The 7020-nt window shown below is 46.3% G+C and overlaps 1 pseudogene; it reads left to right on the forward strand.

Moving 5' to 3' along the window:
• Positions 1-7: 7 nt before the first annotated feature.
• LOC141251665 (uncharacterized) lies at positions 8-5227 on the forward strand (annotated as a pseudogene).
• The last annotated feature ends 1793 nt before the right edge of the window (positions 5228-7020 follow it).

Genomic DNA, 7020 nt, shown 5'->3' on the forward strand with positions numbered 1-7020 from the left:
ATTCAAGATGCGGGCCTTTGGTTTCACCTTGAAGGACACCGCAAGAAATTGGTACTACCACCTTCCGGTGGGATCCATCGACACTTGGCCTAAGCTATATAAGGCCTTCCTCGACAAGTACTTCCCCGCTAGGAAGTCTACCACCTTGAAGAGAGCCATCGCCAATGTTGAGCAAGCGGATGATGAGACGCTCTATGACTATTGTGAGCGTTTCATGAGGTTGTGCGCAAGTTGCCCGTTCCATGGGTTCGACGAGAAGGAGTTAGTAATCCACCTCTACAATGGGTTACTAGATCAAGAGAGGAGGATCATAGATGCTGCTTGCAATGGTAGCGTCTTGAACTTGACGTCCGACATAGCCATGAGCCGGATCCATGATATAGCCGATGGAACGAGAAGCTTTGGTCAGACCTATTCAAGAAAGGGAGTTCATGCTGCGAACTCTAGTGCATCCGATATGAGCAATACTTTGGCCGAGCTCAAGAGCATGATCGAGACGTTGGCTTTGACTAGGACCAATGACCCGCCGGCGCGGGCTTGTGGGGTTTGCACCGATGAAACCCACCCCACGGATATGTGTCCACAACTCCATGACACTACCACCGCTGACGTCAATGCCGTGGGGGGTATGGGCCTCCTAGACCTCGTTTCAATAACCAAGGCCATAACTATAATCAGAGGTGGAACGATCATCCAGGGTTCCGATATGGTGATCCGACTGGGGCACAAAACAATTTCCGATCTCAAGCTCAACCGAACCACCAATACCGGGCTCCTTATCAACCCAACAAACCACCGGGCTACGGACCTCCTAAGCCATCTACCGAGGATATGCTGAATTCCTTGACCACTCACTTCACCTCTCATGTTCAAAAAACGGAGTCTAGCATCAAGAGCATTGAGAAGCAACTTATCCAACTTGCTGACGCGATTTCTCAATCGAATCAACAACATTCCAAAAGTTTGCCATCTCAAACGGTGGTGAATCCAAGGGCTAATGTAAGTGCTATTAGTCTACGGAGTGGTAAGGTGTGTGGAGATGCCCCCATAGCTGAATTGGGAGAAGACGAAGAAGAGGCCGCAGAAACATTTCCGCGGGCGCGACACCCCTGCCGCGATCGCGGCTCAGCTGCTGTAGAAGAATCCGAGAATTCTGAACATCCGCGGGCGCGGACACCTGACCGCGGGGGTGGATTAGCCTATGAGGTAACAAACATTGAAGAGAAGAAGGTGGAGGAGGAGTACTATGAAGATCGAGGGGACTTCCGTCTTCGCCAAGAGAACTACGTACGTCCCAATTTCCCTCCTCTCCAGGTCGAAAAGCCTCCCGCACCTTTTCCGGAAGCCCTTAAGGACAATCGAAGGCTCGTCAATGACAAAGAGCTCTTCGAGACATTTATCAAGTGCGAAGTCAACATTCCCTTGCTCAAGCTAATTAAGAGCGTGCCCCGGTACGCTAAGTTCTTAAAGGAGCTTTGCACGATCAAACGAAAGCAACAACTTAAGGGGAAACAAAAGGTGCAAGTGAGCAAAGGCGTCTCCGCGATGTTCCAATAAAAGGTGGCCAAGAAGTGTAGCGATCCAGGTATAGTAAGCATTCCTTGCACTATTGGTGAGACTAAAATAGATAATGCCATGCTAGATCTAGGTGCTTCTATTAACGTTTTGCCTTATTCTTTGTATAAGTTGCTCGGCCTAGGACCTTTGAATGAAACGGGAATTGTGATTCAATTGGCCGATAGATCTTCGGTTTACCCGAAAGGGATAGTTAAGGATGTATTCGTTATGGTTGATTATCTCATTTTTCCCGCAGATTTCTTTGTCCTAGACATGGCACAAGAGGCTAAGGACTCACTTATCTTACTTGGGCGGCCGTTTATGAAAACGGCCAACACTAGAATTGACTTAGCAAGTGGTTCACTCACTTTTGAGTTTGATGGGGATGTTGTGAGCTATAACATTTATGATGCTATGAAACACCCTAGTGATGATAACTCTTTATTCTCTATCGACATGATTGATCCAATTGTGCAAGATACGTTTGATGTATATGGTTTGGATGAGCTACAATTCGCGTTAGAGAATAGCTTAGTCGATTCATCGCAGCTAGACCTCACTATGTCTTCCGACATGCGTGAAGTTTTAGCTCATTTGGACTCGAAACAGCCATTTTTGGCCGGTGGGCCCATGTTACTAATCCCCGAGGCCGAAAGACCTCTTCCTTCTATAGTGCAGGCACCGATGATTGAGCTACAACAACTTCCGAAGCATTTGAAGTATGCTTTCCTAGGCGAGAACGACACCCTACCGGTCATCATTTCTAGCACACTTACGGGGGTTCAAGAGGCGAAGTTGGTGGAGGTGCTCAAGAAGAATGTGACGGCTCTCGGATGGACTATAGCCGATATCAAGGGAATAAGCCCTTCTACTTGTATGCATCGGATTCTCCTAGAAGACGGAGCCAAGCCTAGTAGACAACCTCAGTGGCGACTCAATCCACCCATGATGAAGGTGGTGAAGAAGGAGGTGCTGAAGCTCCTCCAAGCGGATATGATCTTCCCTATCTCGGATAGCAAGCGGGTTAGCCCTACGCAAGTCGTCGCGAAGAAAGGAGGGATCACCATGGTAGAAAACGACAAAGGTGAGATCGTTCCTACACGAGCACAAAAAGGGTGGAGGGTTTGTATCGACTATCGCAAGCTGAACGCGGTGACTCGAAAGGACCACTTCCCCTTGCCCTTCATTGACCAAGTGCTCGAGAGGCTTGCCGGACGGCCTTACTATTGTTTCCTCGATGGATACTCTGGCTACTTTCAAGTAGCCATAGCTCCGGAAGATCAAGATACGACGACGTTTACTTGCCCATTTGGTACTTTTTCATACCGCCGGATGCCATTCGGGTTATGTAACGCACCCGGGACGTTTCAACGATGTATGGTAAGTATTTTCTCCGAATACATTGAGCACTTTATTGAGGTTTTTATGGATGATTTCACGGTACATGGGGATAGTTTTGACTCTTGCCTTCACCATTTGACACTCGTGCTTGAACGATGTGTTGAGACCAATTTGGTCTTGAACTCGGAAAAGTGTCATTTCATGGTTGATCATGGTATTGTTCTAGGTCATATAGTATCGTCCAAGGGTATCGAGGTCGATAAGGCAAAGATTGATGTGATTCAGTCCTTGCCTTATCCTACTAATGTTCGTGAAGTGCGTTCCTTCTTAGGCCATGCAGGTTTTTACCGTCGGTTCATCAAGGATTTCTCCAAGATTTCCTCCCCCTTGTGCGAGTTGTTAAAGAAGGAAGTGGCGTTCGTGTTCAATGATGAGTGTAAAGGAGCCTTCGACACTCTCAAATTCCACCTCACCGAAGCGCTCATCATCAAAGCGCCCCAGTGGTCTCTTCCGTTTGAGATCATGTGTGACTCTAGTGATTATGCGGTAGGGGCGGTTCTTGGTCAGAAAATCGGAAGAGCTATGCATGTGATCTACTATGCTTCCATGACACTGAATGGGGCCCAACGAAATTACTCGACTACCGAGAAAGAGCTCCTCGCCGTGGTGTTTGCCCTTGATAAATTTCGTCAATACCTTTTGGGCACGAAGGTGATCATTCACACCGACCACGCAGCGCTTCGTTACCTAATGACGAAGAAAGATTCCAAGCCAAGACTCATTTGGTGGATTTTGCTCTTGAGCGAGTTCGATGTCGAGATAAGAGACAAGAAGGGGGTTGAGAACCCGATGGCCGACCATCTTAGTCGGATCGTCCGTGAGCATGAAGAGTTAACGTTGCGACCACTTGGAGATTTCCCAGACGAATCTCTCTACGCCCTGCATACAACATCAAAACCGCGGGCGCGGTTGACCTGCCGCGGTCGCGGATCCGATGCTGAGCTGCTCTCCCTCCGTTCCCTCAAGCCGTGGTATGCCCACTTGGTCAATTACTTGGTGCGAGAAGAGTTTCCTCCCAACATCACCAAAGTGCAAAAAGACAAGATCAAGAGCGAGGCCAAGTACTACGTGTGGGATGATCCATACCTTTGGAAGCATTGTTTGATAAGGTTATCTGAAGGTGTCTCCTGTATAATGAGGTACAATCGGTTCTCTCCTTTTGTCATTCTTATGCATGCGGGGGTCATTTTGGACCAAATAAGACGGCTCGAAAGGTATTGGATACCGGTTTTTATTGGGCGCACATCTTTCGAGACGCTTACGCGTTTTGCAAAGCTTGTGACCGGTGTCAGAGAGTCGGGAACATCTCCCGAAGAAATGAGATGTCGCAAACACCATTAATCTTTTGCGAGATTTTTGATGTTTGGGGGATCGATTTCATGGGACCTTTTCCTAACTCTCTTGGGAATATATATATCTTGCTTGCGGTGGACTATGTTTCCAAGTGGGTGGAAACAAAACAAAGGCCACTAGGACTGATGACTCGAAAGTGGTGTCTAGTTTTTTGAAGGAGAACATCTTCTCTCGGTTTGGGATCCTGAAGGCTCTCGTGAGCGATAGAGGAACTCATTTCGTGAATAGGACGGTGAGTGCTCTTCTCAAGAAATACGGTGTCACCCATAGAGTTTCTACCGCCTATCATCCCCAAAGCAATGGGCAGGCCGAAGTGTCTAATAGGAAAATCAAGGGGATTCTTGAGAAGACGGTGGGCCCTAATAGGAAAGATTGGAGTCTCTGTCTTGATGATGCTTTATGGGCATACCGTACCGCCTACAAGACACCCATTGGCATGTCTCCCTACCGGTTGGTTTTTGGAAAGGGGTGTCACCTTCCCGTTGAGCTCGAGCACAAGTCTTGGTGGGCGGTCCGGAAGTGTAACATGGAGATGAATGAAGTGGGAGAGTTCTGGGCGCTCCAAATTCATGAGCTAGAAGAAATTCGAAGAGAAGCGTATGAGAACGCTGTTATTTACAAAGAGAAGACGAAGACATGGCATGATAAGAACGTGTTGAGAAAGGACTTCAAGGCTAGAGATAAGGTCCTTCTTTACAATTCTCGCCTTCAACTTTTTCCGGGAAAGTTACGCTCTCGGTGGAATGGTCCTTATGTGGTGGCCCGTGTCTTTCCCCATGGAGCGGTGGAGCTTTACGAAACGGACAAGCACAATGTGTTCAAGGTAAATGGTCAAAGGTTGAAAACTTACCATAAGAACTTTTCTGTTGCGGTAGTTGAAGAATTGGCTCTCGAGGAGCCTGGGTCCGACGTCTAGGTCTAGAATTCTGGACCACGTCGAGCCAACGACGTTAAACAAAGGCGCTGCTCGGGAGGCAACCCGCGGTGTGAGGTTAGTTTACTTTTTCTTTTTCCCCCTTATTATTATTTGTCCTCTTTTGCTGCATTGAGGACAATGCGTGATTCAAGTGTGGGGGAGGGATTTGGTATTCATGTCTCATACATATAGTTTGTTTTTTTGAGTCTTTCTACCTTGTTTTGTTGATTTTGTGTTTTAGTTTCTTTTTGGTGTTTTGCTGTGTTTTGTTGAGTCGGTTGTTGCATCCCATGATTTGCATTGTTGATTGTTTCTTATACGAGTGCGTATGCTTTGGATCTTTTGAGTATGTTTTGGTTCTTCAAGGTTGCAAATGCATTATGTTGATGATAGTGTTTTATTATGATGTGGACATTTATTTGGAGCATGCGGACTTTGATAGGACTATGTATGGGCCGATTCTCATTACTTAGGCGTGTTGTCACTTAGGAGGCTCTTCTTTGGGTGTTTGCTTTAGAACTTGCTTATATGTCTTTTTCGAAGCCCTAGGTGCTGAGGTTTTTGCATAACACTTGATTGAGACGGGAAATTGTCACATTATTGAAAAACACAAATAAAATAAAAGCATGCAAAGAACACGCCGTACTGTTTAGTGCTTATAAATAAAAGAAAAACTTCTAACGTTTGCCTGATGAGCACGATATCCGAGGTTGAAACAACACTGAGGTTTTGATCCTCTGATGGATACGTGAAAAAGTCTTATAAAAATTGGGCCGGTTCGAATAAAAAACGTCTGGGTCCCCCAAAAAATAAATTCCAAATAAAGTGCTAGTATATTTTGTGACCTATGAATGTCTCTTGACTTGTTTCGCACCTTTCCATGTGGTTAGTCTTAGATGTGTTTGCATGTTTTTAAGTGCCATTTAAGGATAGAGCATGAATTCGTGGGGGCATGTTTGGTATGTGGGTTTAGGATCTTATATTTGTCTATCATTGGACGATGCATGCTAGGATGAGAAAATGTCTTTGGTATAATTTAACATAATTTTCATACATATATCATTTGGACTAAGACAACCATTACATACTTTTTAGATCTATTGTGAATGTGCTTGCGTAAGATTCAGAACAGGCAAAGAAGGGGGTGTGTGCAACATGTTTGGTTTCGTCTTTTTGGGTAGTCTCTTGTAGGGTCGGAGTCTTTGTTGTTTTTGTTGAAAACATGTGCTAGAGAGAGATTTTTGGATGCATGGTTGGAGAGTTTGAGTTATCCTCGCCCAGACCTTCAAGCTTACTCGAGGACGAGCAAGATCTAAGTGTGGGGGAACTTGATAGGCGCAATCTTGATGGCGCCAAAGGAGCACCTAAGACGGCAAAAAGGGGCGTTTTCACTCACTTGGGCAACATAATGAAGCTTACAAGGCGTCGGTAGCGAAGTCGCCAAAGTACGCTAGAAGCCGAGGGAAAACACACTTACAGAGGCAAAACCGCGGGCGCGGCCAGCCGGCTGCGGTCGCGGTTCTCACCGTTCCGGTCACATGTGCTCAGAACCATCCGCGACCGCGGCTCCCTGCCGCGCCGCGGACCTCCCGGATGGAATTTTCCCTTTTGACCATCTTTTGTAACTCTTTTTCTCTAGATAGTCAATTTGGAGTAAATTAGTACTTGGACCATTCTTATGTAACTCCTAGCTCTTAATGGGTCAAAGGGGGAGTTTAGAAAACTCCATTTTAGGGAGGAGGTTTTTAAGGGGTTCTTAGGTTGATTTTCTATTATCCAATTTTCTCAAGTTG

The sequence above is a fragment of the Phyllobates terribilis genome, unplaced genomic scaffold (assembly GCF_046119375.1).
Source record: "Phyllobates terribilis strain yellow unplaced genomic scaffold, ASM4611937v1 Scaffold_7446__1_contigs__length_37621, whole genome shotgun sequence".
Classification (NCBI taxonomy): Eukaryota; Metazoa; Chordata; class Amphibia; order Anura; family Dendrobatidae; genus Phyllobates; species Phyllobates terribilis.